At 44.3% G+C, this 16,209-nt stretch overlaps 1 long non-coding RNA gene across 3 annotated transcripts in view; it reads right to left on the bottom strand.

Annotated features, from left to right (window-relative positions):
* Positions 1–9,631, bottom strand: part of LOC144139385 (uncharacterized) — a 119,792-nt gene extending 110,161 nt beyond the window's left edge. For 2 of the 3 annotated variants that reach the window (XR_013316171.1, XR_013316172.1), the window contains exon 1: positions 9,553–9,631. This is a non-coding gene — a long non-coding RNA (uncharacterized LOC144139385). The remainder of the gene's footprint in view (positions 1–9,552) is intronic. The other variant, XR_013316170.1, reaches the window with a different exon arrangement.
* Positions 9,632–16,209: the final 6,578 nt, after the last annotated feature.

Consider the following 16,209-nt stretch of genomic DNA (forward strand, 5'->3'; position numbering starts at 1 on the left):
ATTCCTCCCTTTACCATACGCCCATGTGAACAAAAACTCGCGACTTTCGAAAAGACGATAGTCTTTCTTGGGCTACTTAAACACAGACTTTTGGTCTGTCTGTACGTCTGTTTGTCTTTCTGTCGGTCTGTCTCTCTGTAACTCGATTCAGACAGCTGGCCAAAGTAAACCAAGGCCTGCGCAATCATCGTATATAGTCACAGCTAAATCTACCTGTCTAGCTCCGGTGTAATATTCATACTTGTAAACATTCTTCATTCATTTCATTTATTCATTCAGTTTTTTATCCGTCCTCTGTACAGGAATAATTTTCTGGTCTTTCTAAGCACGCAGTGCTTGTAAAGTGACATGGCAGCTGGTAAAACAACAACCCATTTTCATGAAAAGTAACGCAATATTACTTTCGTATATGCACTGAAAACTTCGCAGTGCATAAAACAAAAAACACAAAAAATGCACACACGAAAGGAGCGTCTTCTTGCTCCGAAAAATTCATCAAACGAAATTAAATTGTACAGAACTCATGAAATGAATATACCAATAGCACACTCACTTACAGGGATACAATTCAATTCGACGTCAAAAGCTTACAGACATAAAGTAACACGAATACAAACAAATTGAACACAATGTGGTAAACTGATCTGTCAAGTGGCATTACCTACTCAGTGTTTATTAAACCTCCACACAATTTTGCAATTGCTTTGTTCAGTTTTCATTTCGTGTTTTTGTGCATAGTTCATCGGTTAATTCATTGAATATTTCCGGAACATAGTAGTTCCGTACATTTTTTTCATAGTTAGTGTATTCTCGTGGTTTTACATACCTTTCGGTTTTTCGCAGTGCAACAATATTTCTTACCGCAACTCGAAACTTTTTAGTGAAATAGTGGTTGTTCAATACTACACATTTAAACAGTTCTTTCATTGGTAGTATACCCAGGGCTTGGTATTTTTCCTTTGCACCAACGCTATCTAACGCTGTGCCGTAGGTTATGCTTCTAACTATTTTTCGAATTACTCAACTAATTTCTTGTTTTTTTTTGTTTTCCGAGCAAGTACCGTATAATGTGATCCCATAGAAGAGTAAAGATTCAGTTAGCCCCTTATACACTGTAAGCTTAACTTTGAACGGAGTTCTACCTGGGAGGTGGTAGATCATTGCAGCAATTGACCTCAACTTGTTGCATATATATTTAATGGAGCTTTGCCATGTTAGACACTGATCAAAACAGATATCTACATACTTCACATTTGTTTCAAGTGTTAAAGGTGGGCAGGGGCAGTGGTTACAGTCAGAAGAATGCAATAAAATCCTGCTAGTTATTGTTAAAATTTCATGTGGATTCTTAGAGCAAATAAGCTTTGTTTTTCGCTTATTTACAAAAATACAATTTTGTTGAAACCAATCAAATAAAGCCAGAATATGGCTTTGTAGACTTTCAAACCCTTTATCAACGTCAAACACCTACAGTAATTGCTGTGTCGTCCGCATACTGAAAAATGTTTGAATTTAATGGAAGAAGGCCGAGGTCTGTAACATAAATGTTGAAACGCAATGTCCCTAATGTACTGCGCTGAGGTACTCCATATTTTGTGGCTCAAAACTGCTATACGTTTCTCCTAGACTAACGCACTAAAATCTCTCTGTGAAGTATCTTCAAAAGAATTTCCAAAAATTTCCCCTAAAGACTAGATGAATAAGAATAAGCCCCAAAGCCTTGTTGAATAAGAACAAGACATTACGCAAATATAGGTCACCAAATTATTACAAAAGTTATATTGGCAGTGTTCCTGTATTAAAAATTGTACATGCTTGATTTTATCGAAATTAAATAATTCATCAAATGCAGAAAAAATTCACTCCGCCGTCGCCTGCTGTCGCCGGCGCCACTATTACTTCTAGCGGCGTTTTACGTAATCAACAGGCAAATGTTACGAAAGGTTTCACTAGCTAGGTTCCACGTTCTGCTCGGAACGCACGTAGACTGGAGCACCGCATTTCTATAAACGTTTAGGTAGGGTGCCTAGATCCATGCGCCTCTCCGGCGTACGGCAGTGTTGGCAGCGAGACACCCGGCCTGAACAGTGGAAAGCGGAAAATTTCAAATAATTGAAGTAAACCTTTGGCTTCTTCACCTTGGGAGGAGCGCAACGCAAGAGAAACACAAGAGGTGAGCTGGAAAGCGAAGAGAGGCTTTTACTTTGCAAAGGTCCATAAAGACTATCGTCTTTTGTCGACATTTGCATAAAGGAGCAAATACGCGGCCATTTTTTATGTACGGTATAGCTGAAGCGTAGCGCACAACATACAGTTGAAGTTGGGGCTTCCGCAAATGCGTTTTTGTTAACTGTAGATTTTATGTACACGCATGTACTGTACTTCGTGTTTTTTGGTGATCGGGTTTGTAGCGTGAATATAATCTGAAGTTGAGAAATCTTTCCTAGTACCAGCCTGTTCACTTGAATCTTTAAAGTCTAAGTGCACACTTCAGCGCCTGAGAGCCCCTTTTGTAAATAACCTGCAGAATGCGGAAAGAGAGCGATGGGTCTGTAATTTGTGAGGTCTCTGTCATCACCTGACCTGTAACGAACCAAATTTGCTGTTTTCACAATGAATCGGGCAAATAAAGTTTCTGTTCCGCGTTCTCTTCCTCGCATTTGCTGCCTTAGCGCCTCTTAGCAGTTTGAGACTTTGAGGATGAGTCTGCCATTTAAAAAAAATGCGCTAAAAATAAAAAAAATACCGACGTAGAATTTCGGGATCATCTAGAGGTTCGGCCGTTTTCATTCATTTGTTCACTGTTTTCGCCTCATCCGTCGCGACAGGCGAAACCTGCCTGACATCAGTAATGAAAATGCTTGTCTTTCAGTCTGCGACTGACGAGTACAGTATTGCTAAATACTTCCTCAATTTCAATATTGCATTTGCATTGCTTGTTACAATTCGTTTTTATTCCGGAGTGCATGCATTCTATTTTGCCAATCGCTTGTTCACTGGTTGTTTTTGGCAAACTTCTTCATTGCTTTATTGTTCTCTAGCGACTAATTTTTTCCTACCGCTAAGGTAGAAGGTTTGTCCCGACGCTGAACTCTTGAGAAATTTAGGTTAACCTGGTTGATGAAGAGGCAACGATATATGCTTGCTTTTCAAGTCTTTACGTTCAGAAATACTACATTGCAAACATTGAATAAATACGTAGTCATATACGCCTAACAGGCATATCTGGCTGGTAAAGGGCTAACGCCGTGTGCCCCCCCCCCCCCCTCCCCAACCGCTATCACTTGTTCGGCTGCGCTTTGTCCCGAAAATCACCAAGCATCTTAATGTTACTACAATGACCACGCCTTCTAAAGGAAAATCGCAGCAGGGTATGAGGAGGGCGTACCCGTTATCGCACACAAGGCAGCTGATTGGCTACAATGAGCGATCGTTGGTTTGAGCACAAAAACCGTGTGACGCAAGTATGTTCGCTTAAGAGCGTGCTCAATAAATTGTATTTCCAGTGTTGGACACAGGTTCACCAAAACACTGCATAGAACTAACCACAAGAAAACAACCCAGCGTTGGAAGCCGCAGCGGTTTCTACCACCCGTTAAAAATGCAGTAGAATCGCTTGACTTTGTTGTAGCATTTCCGTATTACAATTTTAGTATTATCATGTGAATATTTTTTTTCCTTTATAAAAAGAGTACTAACACAAAATTGTGAGGTCGGGGTAACTTCGGGGATGTATTGATGTGAAGAAACATACATCTGCAAAATATCAGTGGCAAATACAGGCTAAAAAATGTTCGATTTTAAAGTGTGCGGCAATTGGACCGAGGAGCTAGTAGGGGACCTCGCGCAATCGACATTCCCTGGATGTAGAGAATATAAACAACAACCAAGGACGTCACGAGTTTGTGTCGGTCGCTCCCGCACTGCCGGCGTTTCTCGCAGGCTCGCCGCTTCGATTGGTAGTAGGGCTTTTGCCCTCGATCAACGAATGATCCGATCGTTGGCGACGGAAACGCCGGGATTTTGTTGGCTCATCGGGCAGATGGCCGGGACCTTATTTCTACACCAATTACTGGCACTGAAATTTTATTGCTTTTATTATACTGAATGCCAAAACGCGACGGAGACACGAAAAGCGCACTGAATTAGCCGCACAATGCTGCGGAGGTGGTGGTCGTGGTCTCAAAGTGGTGCCTGTCGGCGTAGGTAGGTCGAGCGATAGCTTGTTACCGCTCCACGAAATGGGAAACAAGCCCAAACAAGGAGGCAAACACGCTAAAGGAGTTAATGACGCGATGGCAAATTGCAATAAAATATCATCTGCACTGCTTGCGAGAGTGGCAATCGGATATCCGTCGTAGTGTCAACCCAATAACTCTATCGGCAGACCGGCCGGCTACACCCAGCGCGCGTATTCCCACCGCCTGTCTCAAGATTCGTCTGTCGTTGTCTAACCGCGGCAGCAATTCGCACTCGCTGTGCCTGCATTACGTCCACAGCCGCTTTTAGTTAAGCAGCTTACGAGAGCAGTACGTAGGGACTTTATCAGAAACTGACGACGACGCGGAATCGACCTGGATGCGGATGCGGCAGCTTTGCTCTGTGATATCCTTCCGACAGTGACGTGGGAACCATTGTTTACACAAAATCGAGTCTTTCGCGGTAGCCGCTCAAATAGAAACTGCGACTGGTCACATAAAAATGTCTTTAATTAAACAATCACCACGAGCTGAAGCAAATCAGGTTACTACCCGTGATAAATAGTAATAATCTATTTATCGCTTCAAAACAGGATGCAAAATTTTGGTGTCACGGTTCCTTTGGGGGAGTAAGTTAAACACTTCTGATCATCACCATATTTTTTTTTAAACGAAAGACTCCTTACGGGATACTGCGCAAAATGAGGGCCGGGGCAAGGCGTAATAATGTTAGCAGGAAAGTTTATAAAACACGATTTTAAAAAACACATGCGTGGCAAATGGGGCTACAAAAGGCACATTTTTTTTTACATTTTAAGCGGTACTTCACGCACGGAAAGTGTTTGAACATTAACACTGTTGCAAAAAAGCCACAAAGTGGTGGTTATAAGCGATCACAAAAAGAAAGAGAGAAAAACTGATGATGCTTTGTGTTGAGCTGCGATATGGTGTCTAATCTTTTAAGAAATGCGCGAATTAACCATTTCTTCGGGTTGGCCATTCCAATGGTCCATTAAAGAATCTTTTAATGATTTTAAAGAGTTCTTAAAACCATGCAAGCGCTTCAGGCAAGCGATGCATAGGTAGGAAAAGACAGGAGCCTCTGAGGAAAAAGTAAGGAAGAAAAACATTTATTTTGAGAGCATTTCAGTTGTTTCAGGAGTGGTTCCCTCCTCACGGGAATCAATGAGCTGCCGTATCAAAGGATGCCCTCTCGTACGTACGGGAAAAGCAAAAGCGAATTAAAAAGACTAAGTGGAGCAGTGTTGCGGCAAAGTATTAGTGTGGGAATTAGAAAGGATATTTTTTATGTTACCGATGCTATGGTGAGGACTACATTTGGGAGTATTAGACAAAGCAGCGCTGTTTTGTAGTTTGAATTTATTGTCTCTTTAGGGACAATAAAGAGTGGAAACAAGTTGCTTGTATCGATAGGTTGAGGTGAGACGAATAAAAATTCTCTATTCTGGGTACTTGATGTTCCTTAATAAGCCAAAAAATGCCATCAACGTGAAAACAGGTGCCCACACCCTGCATGTTTCTAGGTTCTATGATTTGTGATGTCAAAATGTTTTTGCACTGTGAGCGATTATTAGAAAAGCCCCTCTAAAGGCTTTTCTTAAAGTAAGGGTTGCGAAGTGGTTGACCATGCGAAAAAATGTACCTGAAAGATTTGCGAAAGCTGACGTTATTTAGAAAGTGCACACTACAGATATTAAACACTGCCCGACAGGCTGCTTTTCCCATGCCAGTCAGCCATCACGCCTTTAGTTTAGTTTTATAACAGCATTGCTGTGCAATTAGCGAAATAAATCACCTATCATGGTTAACGACTGTTTTTCTCAAAGAAATACCTCCTGCGGGAAGCGGCCAAATAAAAAAGGTACAATGCAGGCGTTTAAACAACTAGTCTAAGCTTCCAATTCGTTTTTAGCGTGTGGTAGCTGCTATCGGAAGGCGTGCCCTCGCCGGGTTTGACCTTTACGGCCCATCAAAGATTAGGGTATTTGCTGGAGGTTGTTACCCGACCAATCCGAACCTGTGGTCCTTATTTCGCAGGGAGCAGCTGTCTCTAAATAATCCGTAAATTGCGCGCTTTTAGCGCTTCCCTTATTATGTTTGTGCCGGGCAGTTCCTCGGCTACGCCAACTATTGAGGCGGCGGCTAGAAGCGAGTGTGTATTTCACACCACGTCGGCGCATCGCGTGAGAGAAGAAAATATGATATGGCCGTGACCACCGGACGAGCGGAGATGAAGGCTCGCGATTGAGATACACGTAGCCGGGCAGCCCCACTTCGAAGATGTTTTAGACGGCGCTTGCGGTTTCTTTGTTCGCGGCGGGCGTGGTGAGGTCTGGACGTTTGGTGTAGGTGGGCTCATCGGATGCTGAAACGTTGAAAAGCATTCCTCGTTCAGTAGGTGACACACAATAAAAGTGAAAGCCAGCCTCCTCGGCCAAGAAAACGTTTCTGTAATTAACCATGGTACGGAGTCAAAAAAGCTAGCGTTGCCAACGTTTACGGTCTAGACCGTGCCGGTGATGCCGGTGCCTCGCTTCTAGTTCGTGACGCAAGGTCTGCTTCACAAAAAATGAAAGCACAACAGGTGAGATCAGTGCCAGCATTGTGTCGTGATTTATTTTCAAATACCGCATCGTTGCTTGTCAAAAAAAAATTCTAGACAGCTGCGAAACGTAGGCCCTCTAGTTAAAACAAATCTTATTTTTCAGCCTTTTGTGTACCTTGAAGTGCGCTTGGGGAGGGTTCCTAAATTGATCGTGCATAGTGGAGTATGCTTTCTGCAAATAATTCCTAAGCGGCGTTCGTGGTGACCATGAATTATGGCAAGACTTCCCACGCAGCAAACATTGCAGAGCACACCGACAAGTCCGGGATCGAAGATAAGCAACAAGCGAGGAAGGAACCTTCGGGAGCGCGCGTTACGCAGGGGCACAAAAATGTTACGAGCAAACGGGGTGAACGAGCGGAAGAGGGACTATCTCAGCTAGCGGAGACAAATCTTCCAGAAACGATTGAGAAGACTGCTATCGGTGGGTGGTTTGTGACCAGCCCAAGGACGTATTTGAACCAAGTTTGACGCCGTTTGGGTCTCATTGTTGTTTGAAGTTGTTTACCGAATACGTAGCCGCTGTACTGCTTGTTGCTATTCCTTGGGCGGCTGTTCTGGGACCATGCGTAGGCTGGCGAGCCACTAGCACGCGAATATGCCGTTCATAGCTGCTCCTACTGGAACCGGACCTCCACAATGGGCAAAGTCGTGGCGTGACCCGCATCTGGGAATGTAACGTCCGGAAAATGCAGCAACTGAAGCGCGAGGTCCCCGGAGTGAGGTGAAGGCATTGACGCCTCGTTATCCAGGCAGTCAGCACAAGGTTACGTAAGTTCATTGTTTGAACCTCGGTTTGATCCGACTTACGCTGGCGTGGTTAATTTATTTCTTTTATTTTCCTTCGCGCATGTAGTAGCGTTTTTTTCTGAACTTATTATTATCAGTTACGCAATTGTCATATAGCGCCGGCGTGTTTTTATATTGATTCTTCTCCGTGGACCCAAGGCCCACCGGCTCCAAACTCCCGTCCCTTACTCATTTGCAGGACTGCGTTCGCGATTTTAATTATGCAGGCCTAAAGATACTTCTAGTGGCAGGCTGGGTTCCCGCAGAAGGTTTTCTTGTTGATCCCAAGCCAAATGGCCGCCTTGTTATGCCAGCTGCAACATGTTAAAGTAAAGTATTTATTGATTGTAAAAGCAGTAAGCTAGAAAATCGACGTTAATATTTATGGCCCAAAAACAATGCAGCTCCATGAAACACGTGTCTGGTTTGTAAAAAAATATGACAGATTTTTTACGGATGACTCGTAAAAAACTGAGTCGTAAAAGGAAGAATAGACCGTCAGGTGTGATAAATTTAAAATCATCCGAAGTACTTGATTAGTGCCTTTTTGCGTTGGGCAGAACGCTGTTGGTATTTCTGCTGCGGAAGCTCCTCTTCAAATAAGGTAATAATACATGTTGATGAAGTCTTCGGCGACATTTCATCAGGCAAGGCAATCAAACCTATTATGGAGGGCTCAGCTCCAAAAAATCTCATGGCCCAGGACTTGCTTCGGTTCAGTATACTCATTATTGAAAACCGAGGCTCAAAGTCGGGATCATCGTCATCATAAGTTACTCTCTTGAGAACCACCGCCTTGAGGGCATTTTTGGAGCTTCACCAAACACATTCGCAAGAATGATTAAGTAAGTGACAAGGACAGCTCTCCATGGACACTTTCTATGGCTTCACACATTACAGTTCGCTTTTGCTGCACCTACACCCACAGCACATTTATTTCTGCTCGCTTATCAGAATAGCCCGATACTAGTGATAACGTTCCTAACAAGATTGCGGCTCCCTAAAAAAATTCTGTTTTCATGCGGTGCCAAGATATGAAGATAAAATGTTGCTCTACCTTTTCAGTCGGTGTAGCTGGTGCGGAGCAGAGGCGCCGCCTGGGGCATGCGGCTAATACAGCATTTCCCATTACTTGCGGTGTTCACCACCTTCTTTAAGAGCAATCAAAGAGAATTGGACCTCACTGGTTTTGTTTCACAGATCAAATGAAGCACTTAGGAGTTTCGGAAGGTTTTGGTAGTTGTAATGCTCACCCACCTGTTCGTAAGCAGTGCAATTACAGCGACGAAAAGGCAAACGTAGAACCACAGCCCGGACGATGGTTTATGTTCTCTGCTGTACTTGTAGGTTAAGGGCTGACATTTTCTGCTCAACGCAAGCCAACTTGCAAAGCGGCATTCTTGTCTTAAATCCTGCAGTCTCCTTTCTTGGCCTTTTCTTTCCCGGTTAGAGACGTTTATTTTTGTGAATAAAGTTTGTACATTTTCTCTTGTTTGGTGTCCACCATATGTATCAACGAAACTTATCATACTTTTATTCAACTTCTCCATCATGCCTATCGATTTACACAGGAACGATCAAACATTGAAGCAAGTTCGAAATTGCCGCATAAATTGTTGGTGCCTTGTTTTACGTTCAGGTTTCTACAAAAAAATAAAAAAGACGGCGAGCAGAAAATCTTAGGACAGGCCCTCAACAGGCGGGCACCAGTACTGCGAACCTTCGGTTCACAGTAGGTGTTTTATGTTTTGCATTAAAAGATCGGAACTGTCATTAGTGACTTAGAAATATTGTTATAATATTTTCCGAAGAAAAATGGTTTCGAAGAAACATATTTTCCGAGGAAAAAGGAGGGTTAAAATAAAATTATTTTGAAAACTTAGGTACAGTCAGAGTCAGTGAATCTAAACGAAATGCTCTTTGGCAGGAAGTACTTACTAAAGGTTAGCGCTAAAAATAGCCCAATAGTCGCCTTATACATATCTGCTTGGCGTGGGGTGGTGCTTGGATAACTTGGATACAATACAGGATGCTGAAAAATTCGTTTCGGTTTTTATACCTTACGGAACGTGAACCTCTCAAAGTTCAACGATCGTTATGCTGATGTTTAAAAGTATTGTACCGCAAACAACAAACATATATACAAATAATGCCAGGGGGTTAACAATCCCGCTGAATAAACAGCGACGAAAAGTTCATCCTTAAAACTCGGTGTTTGATGAGCAGCTTCGAAACTTTTATTTCATTTCATCCATTACCTTTACAGGCACGTAGATAGACTGTACTCTAAACATACTGGCCTGAAAGTTTGATAAAATGCGAAGTGAAGACCACAGTGACTTTTAAATTTGGAAAGCTAATAATGGCGGACATACATTTTGCAAAGTGCGGGTTTTTTCGGCATATGTTACATTTTGGAGGGAAATAAATTTAATATGCTGTCAGAAATCACGCCTTCCGCTGTGTTTATATTTGCGTTTTTCCGCGAGGGTGCAGCAGAACGACGGCGCCTGCCCTATTATGAAAATAAAGCACGTGTTTGCTGTTTTATTCTTTGTATGAGGCATAGGCTTTCTCAATTTTATATGGACAATAGTTTGCCCTATCTTCATTAAAGCAGACAAAACGTAACGGTCTTAATCCTTCTTTTAATGTTCTACAAATGAGGCGTTTATTTAAAATGCGCCAGATCCATAAACTGAAACTAAATCTGATGAAACTGCACTGACAAGAAATACTCGGCATCTTTTCCACAAAAATGGGGTTGAAATAAAATATTTCGGATAACGCCCTGAAAATGCCTCCGTAGATCGTAGTTCGTATCGGACGCTAGCCAGATGCTGGTGTTTCACGGATCGAAATGAGTTCAATTTATTGGTCTATTGGGCATTTCCTTTTGGTTTGACAGCTAAGACCGTTTCGCGGGTGTTTTCGGAAGTTTTTTTTGTTGCTTTTGGGAGCGAACTTAATATAAATTTGGACGAAAATTACGAGATCAGCGAAAGATATGTCTTCAGGTGTCAATGATAGAAGTGAACGAAATGAAACTGAGAGATTTAAAACAATGATTTCATTCCGTCTCACTGTACCGTAGGTAATGAATATTGTTGTATTTGTTTTTTTATTCCTATATTGACCATTTCAATACTTCACTAAACAGCAGCCGCATAGACGCCCTGAAAAATCTACACCCCTTCTCAGGGAACAAAATAAAACAAGGTGAAGCAAAAAATATGAGCAGCATTGTTATAAAGGCTTTTCAAAACTATTTCAAAGCAATGAAAAGCTTGGGTACTTCTTGACCACCTTCAGGCGTGCCCAAGAAAATTGTCCTAGCAAAAACTCGAAAAGGGCTGCTCATGGTGCCAAGACGACTAAGCTGCTCTCCACGTATACTTCTATGGTTCGTCAAGCCGTGTTGCAAATTCTAATGGCTTTCTCCGAAAAATCAATCGCACCACGCTTGAAAGTCAATTTAAATACACTTTTCTGAAAAATGCGGCAACAACTTGAGTGTTTCCATTCATTATGACCCACGTCCCAGTTTATTATCCAAATATTGATCATATTCATGGCATACTATTTCACTACTTGTGGCAATGGTTCCCACATCCCCTAGCTGACATTTAAAATATATCATATAATACATTTGGCGGGGTTATATTTATTTCCGGTAAAAAACATCCATATTTCTCGAATCGCGTTCGGTGCATCTGGCTCATTTGAAAAAAAAAACGCCTCAAATTGTTTCTAGAAACAATTATGCTCCCTTGACAAACACTGCTTGATTTCATGCGACAAACATTTGTCTGTTCCTTTACTTTTTTGACAGCTCTTTTGCCGCTTGCGTAATCTTAGAATTCGGAGCAGGCCTTCCCTCGAATATATTTTCGTTCATCGAAGAGACAGTCGTTATCTTTGGATACGTGAACATTTTGTGAGCACTTAGTAAGGGGCGCAGAGTCTGGCCACATTTTTTTATTGTTTCTTTCCGCAAAGGGAATAAGCGTGAGTTGCGTCCCTAACGTCGTACATCTACGGATTACTGTCCAACCATGCTGAACTTTCCGTCCAACCACGACTGTCCAACCGCGAGCTCAGAACGTATCACCGACATTTTTCACGGCGTCTTCTAAAATCCATAGTTCAACAGTCAGACTACACGGTCATAATGTTCACGGATGATATAGCTTGTCTATTTCGGTGAGCCGACCCGGATACGCCCAAGACGAAGAAGCTGCGACACCTATTGCGCGGTGTAAAATGACCGTTATTCCCTGGCCTCGTACGACATGCCGCTCATACGGTGAAGGATGTCATCAAGGATGCCACAGCCATCAAGCGAACCGCGCAGAAGCGAAGCCTAGACTACGGCCATCGGACCGGTGGATATTCAAGCAGCAATCTTGGTGTGGTGATTGCGTTCACCGACCGATCGATTCAGGAAATCGTGCGATCTGTTCTTCTGGTGGAGTTGCAGCTGCACAAAATTGGCTAGTCCGAACCGGAGTGTGCGACACTGACATTGTGCGCCAAGAAATGTGGCAGGCGCAAAATATTTCAGCCCCGGAACAGCAGCCACCACGCTTCAAGCAAGTTATGTCGGAAGTGCGTCGCCAACAACCTGCTGCGACCACCCCGTGCTAGCTGTGCGCCTTGAGCCGGCATCTGTTCCCAGGCAGCGGACGCAGGTACATGCCCTTGACCTTCAGGAAATTAATTCGGAGGACAGGTACAGAAGACTTTCTTTTGCCGCAGCAATGACAAACGAACGCTATGCTGCCACTGTGACGAAGCTGGCCATGTTTACCGCCGTTGCCGGTACCGCGAGGTCTCCGTTCTCGAATTTTCTCCGGCGGCTCCCGGCCTCGCATCAGCGAAGTCCTGCGGCGATCCAGGACTTCCTTGCTGTTCAACGAAACCTTTCGCCACTTTCCCGATTCCAATCGTCGTCCTCAGGTAACGATGTACCACATAGCAACCGCGATTCCGCCGGTATGCCGCGGGGAAGATCCTCGAGCCCTAGGCCGGGAAACTAGGAGCAGCAATCTCGGAAGGCAGGGTTGCGGACAGCATAACCCCGCAAGTCGGAACAAATCATGCGACTCCACCTAATGACGCCGGGTTGAAAGTACATGCCCAGTGTCAACAAAGGAGACTACCTTCGTCGAAGGCTTAATGGCGCTCACATCGGGCTGCCGCGACTTCATTTTACAAATGGACTCATTTAGATAGTATAACGCTTTCTTCGACATGGGCCTTCTTCTAAACACCTTCTCGTCATGTCAACTCCAGCCAGAGCACACAGAATGTCACTCATCCTTGCGGGGTGTTGACGACGATGTCAATATTCTGGCGCTGTCCTGTATGCTCGTTTCCGTCAACTTCGATGTGCGCTGCTCTATTGACGGCATCTAGCACTGACGCGCTTTTATTTGGCTTTATAACGTCGCCGCCTTGCACTTACCCGAGGTGGGCTAGACTTAGTCAATGGGAAAGCAGAATGATTGCTCACACAGAAATCAGTAACTACTTACATGTCCTATAAGTACAGCTGTTGCCTATTGTGAGGAACTTGCTTGCGAGCAAGACTGCTTCACTCGAGAAGGTGCCCCGCCAGGTCAGAGCAGCCCCGTTTCCGCCCTTGAAGTTATCTCAGCCTTGCCGTTTACGGAGTGGCAGGCCTTTCTCGAACTACTCATCATCTCGAAGCATCTAATCATCACTGCCGACGCTGTAGGACCTGTTCGCCAAAACTCTTATTGTGTGTCTGCCAAAGAACCGCAAGAAATTCGTAGCCAGGTGCAGCAAATGTTGCGACACAAGGTCATTGAGCCGACTGAAAGTCCGTGCGTGTCGTTCGTCATTTTGGTCAAAAACGAAGATGACATTTTACGCATTTGCGTAGATTACTAGAACCAAACTAAATAACTTAAAAAGACGCGTATCCGTTGACCAGATTCGGTGACTCTCTAGACCGCCTTCACCATGGCGGTTTCTTTTCCTCCACTGGTGTAAACAGCAGGTATTGGCAGATCGAGCTAGATGAGCGTGACCGCGAGAAGACCGCGTTTTTAACACGGAATTGCAAAAGTGGGTCTCATTTAAATTTCTGCTTTTGTTTTGCGTACGGCGCCGGCAACATTGCAGAGAACGATGGACGCCCTTTTTCAGCCTCAAATGGCCTAAAAAGAGTGTCTGTGCAAGAGTGTCTGAGTGTCTGAGCAAATACACTGATTCAGTAAGTCTGTGTACCTGAACGATAATAATTGCATGTAGTGCATGCCCAAAACTCCGTGAGCACTACGTCACTCCTTTCAACGTTATGTCAAGTAGTAAATTGCATTAATCAGTGTGGTAGCGATCATAAGCAGAGAGTTTTTCTTTTTTCTGGGGGGGGGGTTCAGCTCACTCATGTCTTGCAGCCTCTGATGGTGATGAATATAACATGCACCCACCGTCATGCATACATACCTACCTACAAGGATGTGTGCGAGCACACATATTGTGACGGCGCACAGGAGCCGTTGGGGAAAAAGAGATCGGCCAGGGCCGCAGACACGACTCAACGCTTTCACAGTCAGACAAAAACTGTTTATTTCTCGTTCCAAGCATACGAGGGGCGAGCACCCCGCGGCCGCAGGCACGCCGTCAGGTGTCCGAGCACAGGCGTCAGAACGGGAAGAGGGAGAGAGCCACAGTCGTACGTAAATGCGCCGAAAAGCACGTAGGGTATATAAAATTGCACCACACCACATTCCGGGGTTCTCAAAAATGTCGTCCCGACATTTATGTTTTGCACTTCCCTGCGGGCTTTAGACAGGAAACATCTAGTTTTAAGAGTCACAACACGGCTGCGAAAACTCTGCAAATGGCGACAAGTATGGCTTCAACTTTTCCGCGTAAACTAGCTACCGGCACGAACCGTACATGAGTTCAATCTTATAGCTCACTGGAGAAAGACGAGAAACAATTCGATGAGAACCTGTGAACTTCCGCTCAGCTTTGATGCCGACGGGAGGTACCGTTAGGAGCACCAGCTGGTCTTTTTCAAAAGTGATTGCCTTGCGGCCCTTGTCGGAATAGGTCTTCTGCCGTTTTTGCGCCAGTTTGATGTTTTTTGATGCCAATGCCCGAGCTTCGTTCAACTCGCTTACGTACTAGCGCGGCGTAATCTAATGATTCTTAGAGCTCGGCGAGCTCTGCGATTGAAGCTCACGTCGATAGGCAACACTAAACATCTGCCGTGCACCAGAATGAAGGGTGTCTCCCGAATGGTGTCTTGGTAGCCGGCGTTGAAACAAAACACAACGTATGGCAATATATCAGCCCATTTTTTGCCTTTGGCGGTAAACATGCTGATCATATGCTTCAATGTCTTGTTGGCCCTCCCGCACAGTCTGTTCACAGCTTGATGATATGCTGTAGTAGAAGAATGGTGAATTCCACGGTGCTGAAGGTATGCTGCCATACATTTTGCCATCAGCTGAGTGCCACGGTCGGTAATAATTACCGCTGAACAGCCATGCTTGAGAATGATGCGATGTTCAATGAATTTGTTAACAGTCACGACTTCTAAGTTGCGGACCGGTTTGACCTCTACGAACTTTGTTAAGAAGTCGATCAATGATGATGTACTCTTATCCCCATGACGCCTTGAATGTTCCTACAATGTCGAGACCAATCGTATGGAATGGGGAACGCACTTCAATCGGCCGCAAGAGACCTAGCGAGGCAACTGGTGAAGTATTCATATTTTGGCAAAGGACGCAATGGCTGACATACCTTTGGATTTTCTGGCACATCTGCGGCCAGAAGTATTTCAAACGGATGGCTTCGAACCTGCGTCGGATACCCATGTGAGCTCCGTACTTGCCTCCGTGAAATTCGTTAACTTCAGCCCTTTTGCTTGCAGGAAGGCACATCAGAAAGCGTTGGTGAATCGGGCACTAATCTCTCTTCTAGAGAACGCTGTCGTGTATGACGAACTTAGATCGTGCTCGCTTGTGGTGTTTTCTGGTACCGGATACTCCCGCTTACAAGCTGAAGATGTCTTTGCAGAAAGCGTCTGCATATTGTGCTTCATCAAAGTTGGCCAACTGTTGGCTTACTTGTTCAGAAGAAAGTTGAAGAACTTGGTCGAAGTTTTCTTCAGAGTGAGGGATTTTAGACAAGCAATCAGGAGAACCGCGTAGTCTGCCATACTTAAAGTTCATATCGAAATCAAACTCTTGAAGCACAAGAGACCAACAGAGTATTATTTGATTTCCTTCGTTGTAGGGCATCTCCCAACAGAGCGCATGATGGTCAGTCACAACTTGAAAGTTCCGCCCCACTAGATAAGGGCGAAGTTGTTCCAAGGACCATTTCACAGCTAGCGCTTCGAGTTCGGTTGAGGTGTAGTTGTTCTCAGCGCCTTTGAGAGAATGGCTCAGGTAGACTACAGGCCGTTAGTTGCTACATTCGTCCTCTGGTAGAAGGAAAGCTCCTAAACCCAGCCGCGATGCATCCATGTGCACTTGAACGTTTAACCGCAAATCGTCTGAAAATAGTTTCAAAGCGGTAGCTCACAAAGGCAAGCCTTTAGTACTTCAA

This window comes from Haemaphysalis longicornis, unplaced genomic scaffold (genome assembly GCF_048455015.1).
Source record: "Haemaphysalis longicornis isolate Haplotype H1 unplaced genomic scaffold, Haemaphysalis longicornis Haplotype H1 scaffold_5, whole genome shotgun sequence".
NCBI lineage: Eukaryota > Metazoa > Arthropoda > Arachnida > Ixodida > Ixodidae > Haemaphysalis > Haemaphysalis longicornis.